Genomic DNA, 24,844 nt, shown 5'->3' with positions numbered 1-24,844 from the left:
ATAGAAATCGATGTTCTATAGCATTAATTTATATACACACTTACCCTTTAGTGTCATAGCTCTTGAAGCAAAGCAGACGGGGAGGTGAAAGCATTTTGCATTATTAGTCTTCAGAGGACCATAGAAGTAGAGCAAGGAAGGGAAGCAAATAAAGTTGCTCTGTTTTTTTTTCAGGGCTGCTTTTCTCCTATGACTTCCTGAATCCATAAAATAAAGAAATATCACACTTTTGAGTATCTGCGGGTCCTCTGACCCTAGGCAAATTATTTTTAAGATTTTAGAGAGTTTAGGAGAAAGTTGTTAGAAGAATTTTATTTTTAGTTATGACATTGTTTCTTGTTTCTCTTCCATTTCTGCCGTTTCTTTTGCCCATGAGCTCTTCTTATTTCTAATTTAGTCTGATAGTATTAGAACTTACTTCAACCAACCAGTTCAATTTAGAAAAACCCATGGGGATGGTGTAAACAAAGTTTTAGAAAAGTATGACAATAATCATCAACCCAAATGAACCCAATTCTCCTGTTATATTCTATCAGTTCCTAAATGTGTTTTATAAAGGATGCTTCTTTCCCTGGGAGTAAAAACTCTTCTCTACGATACTTTTTTTTTTTTAAATAATCTATGAATTTCCATAGGGGAGAATAAATGTTTTTAAAAATTGCTTTTAGGGGCGCCTGGGTGGCGCAGTCGGTTAAGCGTCCGACTTCAACCAGGTCACGATCTCGCGGTCCGTGAGTTCGAGCCCCGTGTCAGGCTCTGGGCTGATGGCTCAGAGCCTGGAGCCTGTTTGCGATTCTGTGTCTCCCTCTCTCTCTGCCCCTCCCCCGTTCATGCTCTGTCTCTCTCTGTCCCAAAAATAAATAAACGTTGAAAAAAAATAAAAATAAAAAAATAAAAAAAATTGCTTTTAAAAGGAAATGTGCCAGGAGATCAACAGAGGCAACTCTTTTCAATGATTCTGTGCTTACATGATATGACAGTTTATTTCCCAGCAAGAGTTAGGGCATTTAGATGTTTAGTAACCATAATGCATTAGCTTCCCAGTGAGTTCAGGACTTAATCAGGACTTAATCACGTGCTAGTGAATGCAGGCTTAATAGTAATATATATTGAGGCCTTAGCATCTCAGGCTGGGTGAAAAAAGGAGGAAGTAAATATCCAGCCTAGATGGGGGCAGAAATATGAATACAGTTATAGAGCTAAGTCTTGCAGTAATTATCTGCATATTATCTGAATGGCCCTGTAAAGTTATGGATATGGAAATTGTGGCTAAATGATAGAGCCTTATGCTTCACCCAGGTTCAGCAACATGATAAGTCTAGCTGCCACCAGCGGTGTCCTGGTCCAGGTGATCTGCCCACTGTGGAGAATTCTGGCCATTGTTTGGGTTTGGGGTGAGGCTGTACAGTGGTCCCATTCAGCATCTTAAGGTGACAGCAAGGGTTAAGGAAAACGAGATATCAGTACCAAGCAAAGAAGGTGTTCAGGTGAATATTCCTTCGCTATTTGAGAGGTGGTACTGAAATCAGAATTGGAGGTAGGATCACAGGTTTGTGTATATTAGCTCATTCCTGCTGAGAAGTTGGTGTAGTCTGTGGCTGTACTGGACTGACGTCATATACTGTGTGTACTCTGAGAAATCAGTTATGATTCTCACAGAATTGTAGGCAGAGGAGACTGGAGACAAGTCTTTTTCACACCACTCATGGCCATGCTTCCATGAGATCCTTACGGACCCTTGGAACACAGTAGCAAGATGAGTGATTTTAGGAAAAGATAGCTGGAATATGTAAGCATCAATTTTATAGCTCTTCAAATAAGCTTGATTTAATCAAGTTATTTTACATTAGAAATCCAGCCAACACGGGCACCTGGGTGGTTCAGTCGGTTTAAGTGTCCAACTCTTGGTTTGGGCTCAGATCATGGTCTCACAGTTCATAAGCTCAAGCCCCACCTTGGGCTCTGTGCTGACATTGCAAAGCCTGCTTGGGATTCTCTCCTCCCTCTCTGTCTGCCCCCTTGCTCTCTCTCTCAAAATAAATAAATAACTTAAAAAAAATACAGCCAAAAAGTGTCCTAACCTATTGGTGCCCAATTTGTTTTCTAAGCAGCAGAGCAGTTCATGATATGAGCTGCTTCAGTGGTTTTCTATACTTGACACTCATTTTGCAAACTCTTCTCTCTGATTTCCTTCAAATACAAAGAAGACTAAGTTTCTCACTGCAGAAACTCTAGGCTTCCTTGATCTGACATGTTTAGAGACTATTCAGATGATAATGTGGGTGAGCTTCTGATCTTGAGAAGATGATGTGTGCAGTTTAATTGAGATTATAGGTTTATCACCTTGTTTGTAACTTGCTTCCACTTAAAAAAATTTGCAGACAGATGACATTTTAGACTCTACAGTAAACATTTATACCGCATTACACTGTACTTTGTTAAAATGAATTAGATCAATTATTTAATGGAAATTATCTCCAGTTTTAGGCTATCCCTCCACTTTCCCACTTTTTCAATGTTAGAAAACTTCTGTGGTACATGTAACATACTCTTCAGTAGTCTATGTCTCAATTCCCAAACTCTGGTGTCAGAATCACCTGCAATGTTTCTTTAAAAAACTGATGCCTTTGTTGAACCCTAGACCTATTTCACTAGGTGACTCTGCTCTAATGTAAAGTTTAGGAATCAGCTAGTTGTGGATCCATTCCTCACCCCAGCAGTTCTTTACTTTACAGTTGAATATAGATATGTGCAGTCAATATTCAGCAAGCATTTATTGTCTACTGTGTGCTAGAGAGTCTATCAGGTACCAGTGATCCAAAATGAATAAGACATATTTTGTCTTTAAGAAGTGTATCAGGGGCGCCTGGGTGGCGCAGTCGGTTAAGCGTCCGACTTCAGCCAGGTCACGATCTCGCGGTCCGGGAGTTCGAGCCCCGCGTCGGGCTCTGGGCTGATGGCTCAGAGCCTGGAGCCTGTTTCCGATTCTGTGTCTCCCTCTCTCTCTGCCCCTCCCCCGTTCATGCTCTGTCTCTCTCTGTCCCAAAAATAAATAAACGTTGAAAAAAAAAAATTTAAAAAAAAAAAAAAAAAAAAAGAAGTGTATCATACGGGGGCGCCTGGGTGGTTCAGTTGGTTAAGCCTCCAACTGTTGATTTCAGCTCAGGTCGTGATCTCATAATTTGTGGGTTTGAGCCCCATGTGGGGCTCTGTGCTGACAGTGCAGAGCCTGTTTGGGATCCTCTCTCTCCCTCTGTCTCTCTGCCCCTTCCCTGCTCTCTCTCTCTCTCTCACAAATAAAATAAACTTAAAAAAATGTGTACAATACATGGGAGATAGAGCTCTAAAGCACATAACAATGTGATATATAGTCCACCAGATAAATACAAAATGCAACAGGAACAAAGGGGAAAAAATAGTCACTTCCCTCAGGAGAGAAGAGGAGGGTACGTTAGTCACAGAAGATGTGACATGTGAGCTGTGTTGAAGCAAGTTCTCAAAGAAGTAGACAAATGTCTTAGAGGAAAATAAATATCCCTGTGCACTCAGAAAGAATGAGAAGTTCTGGTGGCTGGAGCCTACCATGTATAAGCGGAAATCCTGGGTCTTAATTGAAAAGGGCTTTGTGAATTATAGTAAGGATACTTTCATACCTATAGGTGATGAAAGATTTTTTTTTTAATACTGAAAGATTAAAAAAATTTTTTTTAATGTTTATTTATTTTTGAGACAATGTGAGAGACAGAGTGCTAGCAGCGGAGGGGCAGACAGAGGGAGACACGGAATCCCAAGCGGGCTCTCGGCTCTGAGCTGTCAGCCCAGGGCCCGACATGGGGGCTCGAACTCACGAACCGAATGGTGAGGTCATGACCTGAGCCGAAGTCGGACACTTAACCGACTGAGTCGCTCAGGTGCCCCAATACTGAAAGATTTTGAGGAAAGTAGTGATATGACCAGATGGAGGTCTGTAGCTGCTTATGTATGAAAAGGAAACTAATCTTTTGAAAGGAAGTCTGCCTTAATATCTCCACTGCACCAAGGTAACAAAATAACATCGGTTTTTATGAATGAATATACAATGTAAAATAATTGGCTCTGGTTTTTTAAATGGAATTGATTGGATAAATGCTATCCAGGATACCCAATCAAATATTCCAGTTATCTTGCTATTGGTAACGTTCCAACTGACACAAATTCTGTTTTTATGTAGACTTAAAAAAATGCAGGTGTTAAGTACATAAACATTTGAATAAATGGCGTTATTTTTAAATTCTCCTTTTTTCGATTTGAATTTTCTGCTTGTACATGGGATTCTTAAATGCAGCGGAGCTGTGACAGCCACAAGTGATGTCATACAACACACCAAAGTGGCCTAGTCCCATGTTTGTCCTTCATCATCTCAGAGTTCTTGTTCAATCTTCAGGGACAGAGGAGAAATGAAAAAAGCCTAAGGACAGGCCAAGGAGATTCACTGACTATTTATAGAATAACCTTCTGTTGGAGAGAATCAGCTCTTCAAAGAGAGGGAGCTAAAGCTTTGTGTGTGTGTGTTTAATACAAACAGCAGCATTGTGAAAAATAAGGAAACAACTCCTAAATCAAAGGAATACTTTGCAATTCTAAAAGAATATAGGGGACAAGTGTAAAATTTAACAGTGAGCTAAAGTGAAAGGATTTTTAGTGTCATGTGTTTTATTGTTCTCTTGGGATGTTATATTTTGAGAATATTAGGCAAGTTTTGTTGCTTCCCCAAGACCTGCCGAAACAGTAAAATATTACAAAGTTAACATCACTTTTGCACCTTGAATGTCAGCTGTAGACCACAGGTGAATTATTTGTAAGTGCAAAATTTAATAAATGTTGTTGCGCAGTGGCTTTAAGATAATTATACTGTTAAAATAATATTTAAAATAACTTGTAAAATTACACTCTCGTGGCTCGTAAGCCTTGCCCAATTTAAACATCGAATTGTGAGAAATACATTTTCCTTTTTTGTTTGGAACCAATTTCATGGAGTTGCAGTCTTTTGCAACACTTTTATTATATAACCAGGCTCAGAAGATCCCATCCCCCATCTTTTCACTGTAATGTCTTCTTCCCATTTTATTCCAGAAGATGCCAAGGCAGTCTCCTGGTGGGTTACCTTGGCAACCTCATGTGTCATGTTTTAGAATGTCCCAGGGCTGCAGTTTTATTTCCATTTGCATGCACTTCAGTCAGCTAACTGTAAATTTAAAAGGCCTGTTGTAGAATCAATCTTTTTTTTTTTTCTTGAATGAATAACAGATAATTAGGATTACTGTTCAATAAAATCCACTTATATTTAGTACAGTTGTTAGGAAATCTTGGGCTGCTCTTACCTCAAGGCATGCTATTTTTCACATGGCACTTCATAAACTGATGCTGTAATGCCACATAATAGAACATACAGTGTATTATATACATAATATAATACTCAGTGTGACTGCTTGATCTCATTTTTGAAAAGCATGTCACTTTCCAATCTCTTGATGACAACTATACAAGGCTCTCCTCAGCGGAGCTTTGGACATGTCAATCAGGGTAAGACTGCAGTGACTCATGATTCTTTTATTACACCAAGTTATACATTTCAAACAGCCTCAATCAAACAAATACTAAAAATACATCATTTTAATATATCGGAAGAGTCACATCTTTTTAGCAATATCATTTAAAAGTTAGTGACATATTTGCTTTTTTATATGCTTAAAATTCTTTTAAGCATATTTTTGTAGAAAATGGCTTACACTTTGCATTAATCTTCAAACATAGACTTTGGCAGTTTTATAAAAAGCAAGAGATATAGAAGTCCTGATGTTTGAGCTAAGTTGTATATAAAGGTAATTGCAAAGCTGAAATGAAAAGCAATTCTCTTTGAAACGCCAGTATTTATTAGGTATCAGAGTGGGAGTGATGGATTATTGTTTTTGCTCCAGGAAGAAAAGTACCATTGCACATACTCCACGGTCTGCAAGATATTTTGTGCTTCTCTATAAAGAATATAGGTATTCTATGATCACTCAGAGCATTCTAGGAGGATATTCTGCTATGCAATAGTGACATTTTTCTGTTTGGCCCAGACTCATTGTTACCTTGAAATTAATAACCTTCTCTTTCAAAGAAAGGGTCTCGGAAGAGCTTTACTGAGTAATTTTGAGTGCTGCCATAAATTGAGCTATATTTCCCCTTTCATTCTTTAGGGGCATCATCTGAACATGCTTCAATATGTGCAGGGTAATTCAGGTGCTACTTTCTTTCACAGTGTTAGCTCCTAAGCTTGATTATCCTTAGCATGGTATTTTAGTTTCAGATTTGATGAAAAGAGTGGAAATAGATCATCTTTGTTCATGAATTTTCTATTTTCCAAAGTCTTCCCCATCCTAAGAGTATTAGGAGAATTTTCTAATACGGTGGTTCATTCATTAAGGATCCCTGTGTCTAAATATCATTCTTTGGTTAATATCCTTAAAGCAATATGGTTCTTTTAGACATGAGTTTGTAACAGACCATTCAATAAATAACAGAGGCCTGGATAAGAGATGATTTTTTTTTTTTTAAGTCCAAGGGGACTTTACCAACTACATTGACATCTTATTGTTGTAAAAATCCTTTGAAGTAGCTAATGAGAAGACATTCTCATTATGGTGCCCAGACTAACTTTAACAGTGTCATTCACTGTGTTCATAGGAAATAAACAAACAAAATTCAAATTTGCCTAATCCACATCTTGTTCTTAAAACACTATTAACATCTTTCCCAAACCTTAGTTGTTCATGACACCAGTGATTGCTTCCAATTTCTTTTTTTTAGATTAGTAGTTTTTTAATGCTAATATCAAAGGCTGGTTGTTTCTCCTATGACCATAGTAAGGTTAGCTAGCACTGAATGGCTGTGGAATAGATTATCTCTGGCTCTGAGCAGCCGTAACTAAGAGCATTTGAGCAAATCTTCCAGTCAAGCATGATTTTTCATTTAAAATATATTTAGAGCACCTGAAATGCAGATGGATGAGTTAAACTCATCTTTTGCAATTTATGGCATATTGTTCATTAATACTGCTCCGTGCAAAACTCCTCTCTTATTTCCACTATTTCTCTCTCTTGTTTTTCACAACTTTATTGTGGCACAATTTACGTAAGACAAACTGCACCTATGTAAAGGGTACAATTTGATGAATTCTCACATATGAATACATCTATAAACCCAACATTACAATGAAGATAATAAGCATCTCTATCAGCCCCAAAAGTTTCCTTTTGCCTTTTTTGTGATTTCTCCTTGTCTCTACTCTCCCAACCACAGATCTATTTTCTATTGCTATAGATTAGCTTGCAGTTTCTAGAGTTTTCTATAAATGGAACGATATAGTATGCATTCATTTTTGTCTGGCTTCTTTCATGCAGAGGAATTATTTTGAAATCTATCCATGATATAGTGTGTATCAGTAGTTCCTTTCTTAAAAAAATTTTTTTTACTTACTTTGAGAGCGAGAGAGAGAGCATGAGTGAGCAGGGGAGGGGCAGAGAGAGAGGGGGGGGAGAGAGAATCCCAACAGGCTCTGCGCTAACAGCGTGGAGCCCTATGCGAAGCTGGACCTCACAAATCATAAGATCATTACCTGAGCCGCAATCAAAGTTGGTGGCTTAAAGGACTGAGCCACCCAGGTACCTCAGTTCCTTCATTTTATTACTGAGTAGTATGCCACTGTACAGAATTTGTTTATCAGTTCATCTGTTAATAGACATTTGAGTCATTTCCAGTTTTTGTCTGTTACAAATAAAGTTGTTATGAGCAATAACATATATCTTTGTGTGGACATAGGTTTCATTTTTCTTGTATAAATAGGTGTGGAATGGCTGGGTCATATGGGAACTTTTTAAAGAGAGCATCAAACTGGTTTTGCAAAGTGGATATGCCCTTTTACAGCGTCACTAGCTTTGTGCAAGAGTCCCGTATTCTCGCTGACACTTAGCCCAGCCAATTTTTCAGTTGTCACTATTCTAATACATGTTTAGTGGTGTCCCATTTAATTTGCATTTCCTAATGACTAATGATATTGAGTGTTTTTTCATGTTTTTTTTTTTTTTTGCCAAATGAATACCTTCTTTGGCGAGGTGTCTGTTTAAGCCATTTCCCCATTTTCTACTGGATTTTCTTATTATTGAGTTTTAAAAGTTCTTTGTATATTCTAGATGCATGTTTTTTTTTTTCTTACCAGATACATGTTTTGAAAATATTTTCTCTCACTCTGGAGTAGGTCTTTCTATTTATGACACAGTGTCTTAGGAAAGCAAAATCTCCTAATTTAATTAAATCCAGTTTATCTTTTTTTCTGTGTGTGTGGATAGTACTTATGGTGTTATGTTTCAGAAATCTTTGCTTAACTCAAGGTCATAGAGGTTTCCTATTATTTTATTCTAGATGTTTTATACTTTTAGGTTTTACATTTAGGGTTATAATCTATTTTGAATTAATTTTTATATGTGATACAATGTGTGAGTTGAGGTTCTTTTTATTTCTTTTCTTTCTTTCTTTCTTTCTTTCTTTCTTTCTTTCTTTCTTTCTTTCTTTCTTTCTTTTGAATAGTAATGCCCATTTGTTGAAAGACTATAATTTTCCATTGAGCTGACTTTCCATCTTTGTTGAATATCAATTACCCATATATGTGTAGGTGAATTTGTGGACTTTGTACATTCTATTCTACTCCACTGATCCACCATTTCTTTAAAAAATTTTTTTAGATTGTTCTTTTATTTGTTTCCCCTTTTGTCATATCTCCACTCCTATTTTCTTCAATCTGATATAGACGTCTTATTGTGTGTATGACTCTGTATAACATATACATACATGTATATGTACACACGTATTTGTACTTATATCTTAAAATATATAATTATTTTGTATAACATGTTTTAATTTACATAAATATTTTGTATATAGCCTTTATTCTATTTGATACTTTTTATAATTTTTGTAATATATTCAAAAATATTTCTATTCTCACTCATATTTCTCTTAGTAAATTTATCTAATGAATTGTGTCTAATTGCTCAGAATATCTGACAGTGAACATTCATTACATTCTGCTTATCTATTCCCAGAAGAATGGATATCTAGGATGCATATGTCTTCAACTTTCTAGAACTACATAACACACTACAATGAATATCCTTTTAGAAGCACCTTTGTGAAACTCTGAGAGGATTTCTCTACGTGTGGGGCCACTGGGACAGAATTTATATACATACTCCATTTGACTATATACTGAACAACCATTTCCCTGTAAAATCAGAAAAATTTATATTCCAACCAGTTGTGCAAGAGGTTTCTTAGTTCTTTACATCCTTGACAACACACGGTGTTATACCACATCCAATTTTTTTCACTTCAATAGATGTAGAAGTATAATATCTTTTTAATTTGCATTTCTCAGATTGCTAGTAAATGTGAGCAACTCATTTACATGTAAACTACATGGGTTTACCTTTCTGTGACTTGTCTTTTAATTTTTTTGGTCAATTTTTCTATCACGTTTGCTATTCATTTGCAGTTTACTTGCAGAAGCTGCTATATTCTAGAATAATGTTGTTCTATAGAACTTTCTGCAGTGATGGAAACGTTCTATATCTGTGCCATATAATAGTACTAGCCACATATGACTCTTGTGCACTTAGAATATGGCTGGTGGCAATGAGGAAGTAAATTTTTAATTTTATGTAATTCCCCTTAATTTACATTTAATTAGTCACTGATGGCTAGTGTCTACTGTGCGAAAGAATGCAGCTCCTGACATTGCTCCCTTGGCAAGGTTGCAGACTTCAGTTAGCTTCCTTCTGGCTCCTATCTGTCTCCTCCCTTTCTCTGTGGTCTTCGTCATTCAACAGAAACCTTCACTTTTGATCTATTTAAACACATCAAATTTTTGACTTATGGTTTTTAGCTTTAGCGTTTTATTTAATACATATTTTCCCTTGCTAAGGTCACAAAGATATTCTCCCACATTTTTTTTTCCTTATAGTATCAGTTAAATGATTCAGTCTTGTTTTCCTCTCTGTAATCATACAGAGTTTTCCATCCATAATCTATTAAATAATCTCTTTGTAACTCATTGCTTTGTGAGTTATAAATAAGATAACCTTATTTATCATATATCAAAATTCTGTTTATGTCTTTCTAAGCTCTGTATTCTTTCCATTGGGTTATTTCTCTGTTGTGCTTATTCTGTATGCTTTTGCTACTACCGTTATGATATTTAAGTTTATTTATTTTGAGAGAGAGTGAGAGACCATGGATATGAATACACAAGCTGAGAAGGGGCAGAGAGGGAGAGAGAATTCCATGCAGGCTCGATTCTGCCCCTTGTGGGGTTCAATCTCATGAACCATGAGATCATGGCCTGAGCCAAAATCAAGAGTCCCCAGGCTTAACCAAATGAACCACCCAGGCACCCCTACAACATATTTTAATAACCAATAGGACATATACCTGGTTTTGGGGTCACCTTTCTCAAAATTGCCTTGGCTTTATGTCATCTTCATCTTTTCCACAAACTTATTTTAAAACACTAATCTTTATTTATGAAGGTATAATTTACATATAGTATGTAGCTCAATTAATACAAATATGCATAAAACCATGCCGCTACCATCTAGATCAAAATGGAGAACATTTCCACCACCTCTAGAATCTTTACATGCCCCTTTATAATCAATATCACTGTATCTCTAGAGATATTCTGACTTCTATAATTATTGGTTACTGGGTATTGCTTTGGTTTGACTTCTTTCCATCCACGTGATATTTCTAAGATTTATTCATGTTACTGCATCAGTAAGTTTTTTCTTTTTACTGTCATATATTATTCCATTTTATGAATATACCACCTTGTGTTTATCTAACTTCATGGCGATGGACCCTTGGATATCTTCCAACTTGGTATGCTGGTAAACTTGCTGGGGTGGGTGGGAAGAAGTAAGGAGACACTCTGATTTGCAGCATTTTTCAACCCCTGGTGTTAATGCTTTCACCCTGGCCAATTTCAAATTTCCCACAGCTTAACAATAAGCTTGAAAAATTCCTTGTGAGCTTCTGCAAGCTGACTACTTGGAGCTATCATGAATAAAGCTGCTCTGGATATTCTTGTACAAGGGTTTTGGTTGTTGCTGTTGCTGTTTTTCTTTTGGTGTATGTGAACTTATTGCACTTGGGTATGTGCTAATTGCAGGATTCCTGGGTCATAACATAGGCATATGTTTAATTAGTAGATATAGACAAATTTCCTAGTTTCTGATAATTTTTATAACATATAGGAATAGACTTTCTCAATTCCTTTTCTCCATATATGGAAATAATCTTGAATTTTTTCTTTTTGATCAATCAATAAGAAGAATTATATATTTAGAGAGAGAGAAAGCATGTGCGAGCAGGAGAGAGGGCAGAGGGAGAGAGAGAGAGAGAGAGAGCGAGAGAGAGAGAGAGAGACAGAGAGAGAGAATCCCAAACAGTCTCCATGATCAGCACAGAGCCTGACCTGGGACTTGATCCCATGACCCTAGGATCATGACCTGAGCCGAAATGAAGAGTCAGGTGCTCAACCAATTGAGCCATCCAGGTACTCCAAGATATATATTTTCTTGATGTTAAACTTTACCTCTACAATGATAATAATCAATCATATTTGATCATATTATATTCTCTTTTGAACACACTTGGATTTGGCTAGTTAAAAGTCTAGGCATATATAGAGACAGGGGGAGGGAGAGGGAGAGGGACTATATTTTACAAAAATGAAAACAAAAAGAGAGTAGTTTCCAAATTAAGATTAAAATTTAAAGTGTATAAATTAAAGTATATAGGTACTTGCCCAAATTTTCTATTATTGAATATTTGTAGCTTGACTTTCTCCTTATTGTTATTACATTTTGACTTTCCCTATTCTTTTTTTCAATGTTTTACTTATTTTTGAGAGAGTGCAAGTTGGGGAGGGGCAGAGAGAGGGGGACAGAGGATCTTAAGCAGGCTCTGCACTGACAGCAGTGAGCCTAATAGGGGCTTGAACTCATGAACAGTGAAATCATGGCCTGAGCCAAAGCTGGAAGCTCAACTGACTGCACCACCCAGGTGCCCTGACTCTCCCTATTCCTTATGGCCCTAATCCTGAAACTGTTTTCAATGCTGGCAGTACATTGGGATCACCTGGTTCTTAACCATACAAGTCTCTGAGGTTGGAACCTAGGCAGTCTTATTTTTAAAGTTCTACATGTGGCATCTATTGACAACCAGCATTGAGATTAAATATTCCGAAATATGTTGGAGTATGGGGAAGGGTGGTATTAATGTTGAGAAATGGCTATGAGCATCACATGGGTCACTGGCCTCCACTCCCATGAATCTGCTGTGCTGGAGATACCTGGGTGATTAGAAAATACACATACATGCATACAACACACATATATGCAAACCTCAAGTCTCTTTTTCATAAGGTGAACTTCAATTTTGAGCCACCTTTTATCAAGTATTCAGTGTTGAAACATAGTATGCCTTGCACTATCTTGGTTTTCGAGCAGCTCTCTGCTTTTACTCGCTCCAACTCTTACACCATCTTCATCAATGATCTTCACCTGCTGACTGCAACTGGTCAAAATTTGATTCAGGAGAGGGATAAATTAGATAATGTCTAATTCTGCTCTAGCTATGAAGTTCTGTGATTTGTAGATGTTAATTTTCTTAACTCTTTTAATGAGTTCTGAAGCTTATCAAGTAGCTATCTAGTCATTTCAAGTGAAACATTTTTTTCCCCCATTGCATGCCCCCATTAGCATTTCCTTTTGTTGTCTGAAGAGAAATACAGAAAAATTTCCAAGTGAGAGTCTACCACATGTCCATGGTCTCAATAAATTCTTTTGATTTTCCTAATAGGAGAAACCAAATATTTCCCATTCCCTCTCTCTTTCTTCTTACAAATAGGTTCTCTTTGTTTATTGATTCATCTGTCTACTTTTGCAAACCATCTGCTTCCATAAAGGTATATTGAAATAACTATTTTTAAAAATCTTACAGATCCCATGGGCGCCTGGGTGGCTTAGTCGGTTAAGCATCTGACTTCAGTTCAGGTCATGATCTCACGGTTCGTGGGTTTAAGCCCTGTGTCAGGCTCTGTGCTGACAGCTCAGAGCCTGGAGCCTGCTTCAGATTCTGTGTCTCCTTCTTTCTCTGCACCCCCCCCCCCCCCCCCCCCCGCTCACATTCTCTGTGTCTCTCAAAAAATAAATAAAGGTTAATTTTTTTTTTAAATCTCACAGATCCCTAATTAACAAAGTGAAATTTTCTATGTTCTTAAGATTATTTGGGGTACACTTGATAAGGTAGCTTTTAAGTCCATCAATAGTAGAGACTTTCCATATATCTTCTTATTGATCCTCAAACTGTGGGTTGTTAGGGAACAACCAAGACTCTAGAGGTACCCAACATCACAAAGTGAAATTAGCCGTAGCCTGAAACTTGAGTTCAGATTTATCATTTTCTGGTCTTGAAGTCTCAATAAAGAATAGAGAGTGTTTTTCTTTCTTTCTCTTGCTTGCTTGCTTGCTTTCATGAAGTGTGTTGAGCCTGTTTATTTTTTTTATTTATTTTTTAACATTTTACTTATTTTTGAGACAGGGAGAGACAGAGCATGAACGGGGGAGGGTCAGAGAGAGGGAGACACAGAATCTGAAACAGGCTTCAGGCTCTGAGCTGTCAGCACAGAGCCCGACGCGGGGCTCGAACTCATGGACTGCGAGATCGTGACCTGAGCCAAAGTCGGCCGCTTAACCGACTGAGCCACCCAGGCTCCCCGAGCCTGTTTATTTTGTAGAGTTCATGAACAGTCAGCAAGTATGATCCAGGTCAGTGAAGTGGAGAAAGGCATACCAATTATAAAGGTTAATTTGGAAGAGTGGCAAGAATATAAGACCCAAAACAAGTGTGACTCCTTACTCTTGTTTACTGACTGTTGTTCAGGAAGCTTGTTTCTCCTAAGATGGAAGATGAATTCTTCCTCACTTCAGATACTTATGAGTAATAAGGGACCTAACAGATAGGAAGGTGTTTTTGAAAATTGAAAAGTGCAACAAAGCAAAACAGGACAAAACATGAAGAATTTGTGATGGTAAAGTGAAGTCACTGGGAGGAGCATGTGTGTTTTTGTGAGATGTCCCTAGAGAAAAGTCACAACCAGAATCCTACACTGGAGCTCTAAACAGACTTCAGTTAATGGTGATAATTCCATAATCTTCATCGAATGCCTTTTAGTTTAGTTAACTGTTTCACATGAACAAGTTTTCATTTCTACAGATAGAATTAATCTCTTAGAAATTATGTTAATACATTTAGCGTAAGTGTTTTAGGACAGTTTTTCTATGATCAGCAAACTAAGGACTGGCATTAGACTGTCTATCAAAAAATAAGTTACGTGTATTTTAATTCAATATCTAACATCTTTTCATGACGTTGATTTTGTAAATGAAATAAGATCCGAAACCTTGTCTAACAGTATGTTTCATTTCTTGTCCATTTTGATCAGATTTAATCTGTAAATTTTTCATGTATTTACATTTCGGGTGATCTACAATGCCCTTGATTACTGTATTCATCCTTTTCCCATCCACCAGGGCAATTAATCTCATTTTTTCCCTGCAGTCTATTTTTAATATATTAGGGAAAGGAAACAGAACATAAAACGCCAGTAAAGAAATTGCCATGCCCTCCATTTGCATTCCCTAATATAGGTAAAGTATATGATAAGCCCGGGAAAACTTTCAGTGTTGTCTCCTTACCACATAATGCATACCAGGAATAACTTATAAGGCAGAGAAGTAGAATTCTCTAAATTACTTTTAAAATTCAGTACTTGGAAGGTGTAGATTGATGGTTCTTTAAGGAAAAGAGGAAATGGTTTTGCTCGAAAGGAACCTTTGGCAATCTCTGGAGACCTTTCTCATTGTCACAACTGAAGGGATACTGCTGGTATCTGGTCAGTAGAGGCCAAACATGCTGCTGAACATTCTACAATGCACAGGACAGCCCCCACAGTAAAGAATTCTCCTGCCCCAAATGTCAGCAGTGCTAAGATGGAGAAACTCTGCTTTAGATTCAATTGGTAATCAGGTTTTGTGATTACTTGAAAAGAGTCTATTCATTGAGGTTTGTGGATGGAAAAGGAGAAATTTCATAGAGTCAGATTGAAATAAGTTTTTTGTTTTGTTTTGTTTTTGGTGTTGGGTTTTTCTGTTTTTTTGTTTTTTTGTTTTTTTTCTTTTAAGCCATGGTTTCAGCGTTCAGCACTGCAGTTCAGTGGCGTTTACATTAGTTTCACTTCTGATACTTTCAAGTTAGAGAACACAAAATCCAAAAAGGTAAGCATGGGAAGGGAATAAGGATACATGCAGTGTGTCCTTTTCGGTTGTTTTGTGCAGTTTATTTTGAGGGGGCATGGGGTGAGGCGAGGGTGTCACAGTGGAAAGGACTTGGAGAGAATATAGAATGTTTGGATTTAGAATTAATTCTGAATGGGAAGGCATGTGCCGGTCTCTCAACCTTAGGCTCTACAGCGGGCCCTGGTCCTAGGACCTGCGAGAGTGCTGGAACACAGGGTTTGGGTTACAGCCTGGCCACTGGCCATTGTCAGACCCTTCAACGGGGCGGGGATTGAGTCTCAAGACTCCAACAACCATGCGCAGGAAAGGCACTGCTGGGGCCTGGTAGCACCATGGGTCTTCCTTCAGAGGAAAAATGTAGAAACTGGTTGTATGGTCCTGCAATGCCTGCCGCAGCTGAATTGAGTCTGGAGCAACATTCAGGGCAGCGCAGGCGTGGGGCGGGGTTTTAGTGGGTGGGCGGGGTGCATGGGTCTGGAGTCCATGGCAGGAAGAGCAACCAGCAGGTGCCTCCTTAGGTTAGGTTCTGAGCATGGAGTCTGCCCGACTCAGCAAACTAGGCTGCACCCCAGTAAGTCTCTGCCCTGCTTGGCCCCACCGACCTGCACTTTCTGCATCATCGCTGAGTGAGTAGCTCTGGTCCACACATCCTTTCCTGGGGTGGAGTGGGGGTTGCATCTTGGAGAACCCAAAGTGTGCTGTGGGCCCAGGGTGAGCCCCCTCTGTGTCCCTCCCTTACCCCTGCACCCGACAGGACCTCAGCTGTGTGTCTAGGTTTTTTGGCTGAGAACTTCCATCAACACTGTTGTTTCTAAGTTTCGTTTGCTTAGACATCCTCGAAACTGAATGTTCCCAAACAGATCCTGGTTCCCCCATCCATCCTTTTGGGAGGAGAGTGGAGTAGGCTGTGGGAATAGAAGAGAGATTTGACCCGGTGGAAACAGTAAATAATTAAAATTAGCTTGTTTATGAGACAGTTTTATCATTCTAATATTTTTCATGGTTCCAAAAGTCTTCTTTTATTCCCTTGAACAAATATGACCTGAATTTAATTTTTTTTTCAACGTTTATTTATTTTTGGGACAGAGAGAGACAGAGCATGAACGGGGGAGGGGCAGAGAGAGAGGGAGACACAGAATCGGAAACAGGCTTCAGGCTCCGAGCCATCAGCCCAGAGCCTGACGCGGGGCTCGAACTCACGGACCGCGAGATCGTGACCTGGCTGAAGTCGGACGCTTAACCGACTGCGCCACCAGGCGCCCCCAAATATGACCTGAATTTAGATTCAGTGGAAAACAAAGTTCATGTTAAGAGTAAAATTTCGAGAGTTCTCACTGGATAACAGACCAAATTAATGGAATAGTTGTGTTCACCTGAAGCAGGGCTGGTTAACCGTATGGCAGGATAAGTCCTTTCAAAAACTTGAAAACAAATACCCATTATCTCTTTCTTCATCTAGAAATGTTGATTTTCATATAAAAAGAAAGTTAAGATTAGCACCAATTTTTATTGTGCACATCTCCCTGAAGAATACTTTCGAACAGTTATGTGAATGTCACCTATTTGGAAGACGAATTTGGGGTGGGAGTGGTTTCGGAATATAAAACCAATTTAATCGCCAAGCCTATAAGCTCTTTTGATACAATTTCAGTTAGATACATGACAGTGAAAGGAATCTGAAGATTTTGCTGGAGGTTGCTAACTTTGTGTCTAAAACAAACCACTTAACAGTGTGAGGCTAGTTAGGTTAATCTTAAAATTAAAAGACAGTGGATTGATTAGTGGGACTATTTTGTTTATGCTGTATGTAATGCGTTGTATGTGCCATATATCCCACATTTTTCACATTATATGTGCGTAATCAGCTTCCTCACCTCAACAACTTTTGTTAGAGCAGGTGGAGGTGGGGTAGGGTATTTTTCTGGTGATTCTGATCAGGATCTTCATTCCTTCATCAGGGAATCCTTGGATCTTTCTGCACTGGAAGGTGGGTAAGTTATCACTTACCTTCACAAAATACTGGATATTTGTTTTTTTCTGACAAACTTTTCCCCTTAGTCCTATTTTTTTTCTTCCGCAGCACGTAAGTAGTAAAACCTAGGTTTTAAGTTGGGTGGCATGGTAAATGTTTTCCTTTGAGTTGTAATTGACATGTTACTCACTTGAAATTCTTTTGTCTAAATAAAATGTGTGAGTATAGCACATCACACATGTTAAGGTCACTGTGAGTGTGCTGGGTTAGACCTTTAAGAATGAATAGTTTCAGTCTTATGGGGCTGTAGGAAAATAACTTTGGAAGCTAAGCCATTAAACTTGAATTTGGTTCACTTGTGCCTCCCAGCCTGGATGAGCACCTTCATTTAAGTTAGGCTCACCTGAGCAACTTCTCATTCTTAAGATGTGCCCTGTTTTCCTTGATTGCACTGAGATTTACCTTGAATCATTAGTTTGTGTGAATTTTTATTTTGTTGAGTACTTAATACATATCATTGGTAGGCTATGATTAGAGATGATCTTACATTTTATTTTTATGGATTGCTAAAATGTATCCATGTAAATATATTTAAGGTAAGTAAAGTATTCTAATTGTATCATATATATCCATGAGGTTTTGAAGGATTGGGGTTTTGCTATACCTTTTCTCTTGTTGATATTAAAAATTTGAGTAAAGAGTTCTCAGCCCTCGATGAGGTATTATTTGGCATTGGTTAGATTGAATGGATAGTCTTCACAAATCAGTTCTGTTAACCTATTCTTCAACTATTTCCAAGGTTACAGTTGGAAAAAAATGCCCTTTTCTCTTTTACTGCTTTCTAAGACATGATAATATGATGTTAAATTAGAAAATTTCAACCAAGGAACACAAAAATGTACCAATGTGTTGGGCACATTCCAAGTCAGATCTATGCCCCGCAATGAGGCTTGGAAATAAAGTGAAATCACGTTTTCAATTCTGAGCTTATCAGCTGCTAGAAAACTGTTAGGAGTAGCTAGAGGTTTGATGAGAACATTGAGACCTGTGGAGAAGGCTTGTTTGGGCCACATTCCCCAAGCTTCCAGCCCTTTTGCATGGAGGAATGGATGGGGAGGCTTTATCAAGGAGGCGACTGTTTCCCCTTCACATGAAATCAAATTGGAGAAGTTTCAAAATGTCCATTCATAGGATCTGACACATGGTAGGAGAAGGATTTATATGCTTTACTGATTCTGGGGAAAGGCTTGGCTTGAAATCATTTTGAAAGTTTATTTACAATTCTACACAAGTGGTTTGTAGAATAGCTTAATATAGGTCTTACTAAGGCAATAGGAAATGATATTTTTAAATCCTTTATGTAAATTAGTTGATTTAGAGCTTTAAAACTGGTTCAGAAAGGTGAGAGAACATTTAAAAGTTATCTGGGGAAAAACAAGTGGTAGTATTTATTAATAGTTTTTTCCTTCTTTGGTAGAACTTGGCAGAATCTATTTTAATTCTCAGGTTTTTTCAACATTGTCTGGATTCAAGCTTTTGTTGAGTAGAATAAAAACTTTTAAGGAATTTGAACCATCATTCTTTTTAAAATGATTGTTAATAGGATTCATTTTATAACTTTAATTTCTGGATTTGACATACTAAGGATTTTATTATATGCTGCTATATGTACTTGAATATTCAGATTCTGTAAATACAAGTAGTTTTGACTTATCTGGTGTTTGTTAAATTTATTCCATGGTCTACCGTATTTCTTAAGTAGTTTGATAGTTTACTGGATTATATACTAAAAATGATCTATTCACCCATAATCTGTACAGTACTATATATGCATAAAAATTCATTTGCTAACAAAAAGTCCAACTTGTTTGTGAGCTTTTTTATAGATAGAAATGAAGTGTTTAATAAATGAAAATGGCAAAATTGGCAACCCATTTTGAAGGAGTCAAACAGATTGTGGTTGAATTAAAATATAGTATTTAAAAATACTTAAACTCTAATTAGGCTATATTTAATCTAAAATTATAGAAAATAATAAATTTGTTAACTTAAAATGGAGCCTTCTGTTTTATACCACAAATGATTGTGTTAATGCTTGTGTGATGCAAATGAACACATTTTGATATCAACCACTGGATAAAATAACCATTCTGTTTTCCTTAGAAGTTATTGGAAATTTTTATAAGGTTTAGAAATTTTGCAGGTATTCATCCACTCTTCAACTCCTTTAAAATTTTTTTTCAATCTCCATGATTTAAACTAAACCACTTGTTGTATTGGGCAAAAAATGTTCTTAATTTAACCAACCATGTGACAGACTTGATAGGAAAGTAGGTAAGTAACAATGAATGCTGCTGTTATAGACAAATAGAAAACACATTCAGTAGTTTCATAGGAATTTTCATCTGTTTAATGTATAGTGATGTTAAAATCATCAGGAGTATTTGAGGGAAGATTTGGGTCATTAAGTAAAGGGTAGATGGTGGTTCATCCATGCTAGCTCCTGAGATTGGCTGTAAAATGCATCATGAAATAAACTTCTCCCATTTATTATTTTGTCCCTAGGTGTCTTTCAGTGTGTGCATTAAACCATCAGACTGAAATTGTGGGACTTAAGTACTTAATTAGATGATCAGAATCTGATATTAAGAGTCTGAAATATGTGTAAATATTTTAAACATTGTGGCTAAACTGTCTTAACTATCTTTAAGGCCTGAGTGAACTGGGTAATCTTCTAGTAATAGTTGAAGAATCCAGAGTTAAATTTGGTTCTTTTAAACTTGCATAGTCATTAACTTGTGATCATTATTAGTTTATCACAAAGTGACCGGGTTCTTGCTAGCATAAATCAGTTACCAACATGATACAGTCTTCAGTCACACACTAGAAAATTATATGTTGCATATTGGGAGGATGTTGCACTCTTAAAGACAAACAGTAGGCCATTAATGGTGGAAAATGTGGATTCTGGAACTAGATAGACTGCATGCAAACCTTGGCTTCATTTTTCAGCCTTGTGATTTTCAACATACCTTCTTTGAGGCTCAGTTTCTTTCTTTGTGAAGTGCTATGGTAGTCACACATTTTTTAAAGCATTGCTATAAGGATTGAATGACTTAATACATATAAAGCACTTAGAATATTGCCTAGCACAAAATAATTATCAACAAATGTTAATTACAGGGTAGGTTCTTCACCCACCCTCTACCCCCTTCTGTCAGGCCCTAGATGTTTTCTAGTTCTCCTGTGCTAAGTTTTCACCTCTTGTTCTCTCTGGTTTCTTCCATAAATTCTCTGGATAGGAATCTAACTTTTCTAAGAATAAATTATGCATATGTGGGTATATAAATAGCATATATAGAAGTGTGTGTATATATGAGGGAGAGAGAAGTAATATTTTGATAGAAGATGATAAGAGGCATTTACAGGTTTGCTCTTGACTCCATTGAGCCATCTTGTTAGGTGAAGTTGGGTGGGCTCTTGTAAGTAGGCGCTCAAACACAGTGTGTACAAGTGTTAATCGGGGACCAACACAGGACATGAACATCTGTCATTGTGTGTATTAGGTTACTTGTCCCCAAACTCATTTGATGAATAATGATGATGAAGCTGTGAACCAGAACATGATAGTCAAAAAAATTTTTTTTTCTCCAAAGGACACTAAAAATTACATGCCGGAAGCTGCCAGTGTAGTGGTTAAGACTATTGATTGAAGATCAGGTAGGAGTCCTCCCTTTGTTGCTTAGTAGCTGTGTAATTTTACACAAATTACTTAGCAAGGACTCCCTCTTTAAACTAGTTGCCAGGTTATTATTGCCCATAATTCATATAAATGTATTCATAGGATTCTCATAGTTCAAATAATTAAAATAGGAGCTGGAAAAGTGGTAACAAGACAAATGGAATAGCAGTTGTTTTACATGGAGCCTTTAACAACACTGTCAAATACTTGCCTTTGTTTATAAAGGGAGCTAAGGGGAAAAACCACAATAACTTCTTCCAAATGAAGATTCTCTAAGAACCTCTCAAGTAGTGGACCAGTAAAGCATTTTTATATATGAAGATTTTTTTTTCCAATGAAGGTAGCATCTGCAAAATAGCTATCTTCATTTTAATTTGGAAACTGCAAAAAATTTTCTTATGTTGAAGTGTAAAATTAGACTGTATTGCACACAGGAAATAGTTTTTGATAATTGCAGTAATAACCCTAATGTCAAATGATCTGTCTGTTCCCTAAGTGTCAATTACTGACTTTTGAATTTTCCTGCAGAACAGTCTTATTTCTTAATCAGCTCAAAAATCACGAGAAGCTTCTTTAGTCTTTAATTGTGCTCTGGTTATGGAAACTCAACCTCAGAAATAACACTTCCAGATGGGCTTAACTACATTTTGTCCTGCCAAGACCTAAACAGAAAGAGGAGTTCTGTCTTATCATAGACTGAAGCAATTTGTGAGTTCCCCAGTGGCAGTTTTTACAAATGTTGAGACTTGAGAGGATCTGTTGATGTGGGAAAAACAAAAGGTCATGGTTATTTCAGACCTGTGCCTTGCAAGTTAACCTTAGCAAATAAGCCCCCAAATCAAACTCCAACCCAGAAAGTTTTGGTTTTCAATAAAAGGATGCCAAAATATAAAAGAGATATCCTCCCAATGTGCAAGTCCACATTTTATGAGAGTTCTTCAGAATATTAGATAATAGATTCACATAAAATGGAAGGAAATGTGTTTGTGAGCTAGAAATAAAGAATTCTGAATGAGCAATTAAGGCTTTCGTCCACGTGACTGGGGACAGCTGCAGGGTTAGAGGCTCATGCAAAGTCACTCAACATCTCTGGAATATCCAGTGTGTGTGTTAAGTTATGAAAAATGTAGTAACATCTATGGAATATTTTGAATCATCACAAATCTTTTAGGCATAAGTAATGTTGCCCAAGAACCTTTTCAGACAGAATGAATTGTAAAATCAAGTATTTTTGAGAATAGGTGTTGTTTGAAAATAGTACTTAACCTACTTTTAACTGTTGTGACACATAACAATAATCCTGAAACTCCTTTAAGTTAAAATATAAATGTTAAAGGCTTTATAAAATATTATGATCTCGTAAGAATACAAAATCCTTTAGAGACCTTTTCTAAGGCATCATCTTGCTAAAACAACAATAGATGTTTATAACTGCAAATATCTGGAGAGATAAAACCTAAGTTGTTATATGTGCATTTTAAACCACATTTTACTGAGAAAAAGTATAAAAGCTTAGGCAGAAGAGTATATTTTTTATTCTTGAAAGGTGTGAGGCGGTAGAAAATGGAGAAAACCAATAAGAAAAATTAATATTCTCATAATAAACATGGCCAAAGTCATCTTTCTTTTTTTCCTCTGTTGGCACTAGCATGTTGGAAGGTCAGGGAGTAGGAATGAGAAAAATAATCTTCTCCTGGTAGATGGGTATCTGCAAGCTGGGAATTGTATAGATGAGAGAACACAGAGATAAAGGTTTCTGTTATTGAGGACAGTGGGGCAAGATAGAAAATTCAAAGTCTGAGATTAAATAGAGCTGAGAATGGTATACAAGATATTTATCTCTTGAAAAAGAATGCTCTATAAAATTACATAATTTAATAGTTAAGATTCAAAAAGGTCTTAGGCTTGAAACTACTTGAAACTATGGAAGAGACAGTAATAAGTTAACTCTTGGAGGGACAGAAAGACATTAACCGTACTTATTTGAACAGAGTCTCACATACTGCAAATTTGAAAAACAGATTCTTTATAATGGCATCTTTTTAAAGTGAGGATTTAGCAAAGAAGTAATGTAATGAAAACTCTGGACTTAGCATATATTCTCCTTTTTCTTTGTATCCCTTGTTTCCTAATGACATAGTATTCATGTCAGGCCTTCACATCATTGCTCTTATAAACTATCAACATTTACTGTTACCTTTGTATTTAAAAAAATTTTTTTTAGAACATTCTCTATTCTTGCTATTTTGTTGTGTGTGTGTGTATATTTATGTACCTCTTTGTGTTTTATAAATTATGATTTTTTTTTTTTTTTTTTTTTTTGCTTTTCAAATGGTTCAGCACATGAGTCTTTTTCTTCCCTTCCTCTTCTTTGGTTTTATTGTGATACAATTGACCTAAAATTATGTGATATGAAAAGTGTACATCATGATTATGTATATAAAATACACATTATGAAAGGATTCCATGCATGTAGTTAATTAACACACCTATGATTTCATATATTCATCTTGGTGTGCATGGCAGATCATTTAAGTTGTCTCTTAGCAAATTTCAGTTCTACAATACAGTGTTACCAGCTATAGGCACCATTCTATGCACGATCCTCAGATCCTGGATATCTGATAGCTGACAGATTGTATCCTTTAACCAACTCCTATTTCCCCACTCCTCAGCCCCTGGCAACCATTTTTTTTTTCTACTTTGTTTGAGTTAGACTTTTTTAGATTTCGCATATAAGGGGTACCATGCAGTATTTGCCTTTCTGCATTTGACTTAATTTACTTACCATAATGCCTTTCAGGTCCATCTATGTCATTGCAAACAGCAAGATTTCCTTCTTTCTAATGGCTTGATAATATCATGTTGTATGTATGCTACACCTTATTGATCCATTCATCTGTTGATGAACACATATTTTCTTATTTTAAACATCTATAAAGGGTCACATCAGTCCTGTACATTTTTTGATTGTGTCCTTTAGATTATTTTGCTGTAGGCCTCACTCTTTTTACTAAATTGTAAATAACTAAAGAATTTAAATTACAATTAACTATGATTACTTTTTTATACGTGTAAATCATGAAAATGGAACTTCAACCAGAATGCACCACCCTGAGGCATGGATACCATATTCTACTTCTCCTGTGTTCATTTCAGTGCCCATAATAGTGACAAACACAGTGTTAGAAATAAAGATGGGAGGCAATCAGTATGAAATTTTTATGTTAAAATATTATAGAGAAATGACTTGTTAAGTAAATATAATGGAACTCCAGTGTGGATCCATGCTGTAGGATACTGAATTCTCAAATACTTCAGGGATGTGTCCAAATTTTGGTCAGTGTGTGTAACTATTAATATTTCAAAGATAGTTGTGAGTATCATGTAGAATGAGAAACCCAACTGACTATCTGTAGGCTTAGACTAGTCAAACTCAGCTGTTTGGGAGGGAACAACATTGACTAGGAGGACAGAGACTTGAAGGTAGGGCAGAACGAGTGCAAGATACTTGACATGTTCTTTTCTCCATCTTAGCAGTTTGTGAATAGGGCAAGTGTTAACAAGTATGGGAGTGCTTGTAGTAATCTTGTCAAAAGCCACTTGTATCATAAAAAGTCCACTACAATTAAGTCTTTTAAAAATAAGAGTTGGGGAGCCTGGATGGCTCAGGTGGTTAAATGTCCAACTCTT

This window comes from Lynx canadensis, chromosome A2 (genome assembly GCF_007474595.2).
Source record: "Lynx canadensis isolate LIC74 chromosome A2, mLynCan4.pri.v2, whole genome shotgun sequence".
Taxonomy (NCBI): domain Eukaryota; kingdom Metazoa; phylum Chordata; class Mammalia; order Carnivora; family Felidae; genus Lynx; species Lynx canadensis.
The sequence above is the reverse complement of the archived record's forward strand: the minus strand, read 5'-3'. Positions refer to the sequence as shown.